Raw genomic sequence first — 288 nt, 5'->3', positions numbered from 1 at the left:
CCATGGGGGTTCCAAAGAGTGAGAGAAGTTAGAAAGGACGAACAGAGAGATGGCTATAGGAAACACGGGGGGATATGGATGACGACAGTGAGTGTGTATGTAAATCCTTTAGAGAAACCTTAAACCCAGTCCTTTCTTTTTGTAATACATCCATAGATTCGTAAGTGGAACAGAAAGGAATCTTTCATTTCCTATTACATTTATTTCCCATATTCTTCAGTTCTCAGTTTTCCCTTCTCATGCCCCTACACTAGAGATCCTTTGGGACCTTGCGGATTCTCGCTGTCA

The 288-nt window shown here is 42.0% G+C and overlaps 1 protein-coding gene across 1 annotated transcript in view; it reads left to right on the top strand.

Annotated features, from left to right (window-relative positions):
- Positions 1-288, top strand: part of LOC119585774 (E3 ubiquitin-protein ligase lubel-like) — a gene marked incomplete in the record, with an annotated part of 47,027 nt that overhangs the window by 35,078 nt on the left and 11,661 nt on the right.

Source organism: Penaeus monodon, chromosome 20 (assembly GCF_015228065.2).
Source record: "Penaeus monodon isolate SGIC_2016 chromosome 20, NSTDA_Pmon_1, whole genome shotgun sequence".
Taxonomy (NCBI): domain Eukaryota; kingdom Metazoa; phylum Arthropoda; class Malacostraca; order Decapoda; family Penaeidae; genus Penaeus; species Penaeus monodon.
Note: the sequence above shows the minus strand (reverse complement) of the source record. Positions and strands in the feature narration are given on the sequence as shown.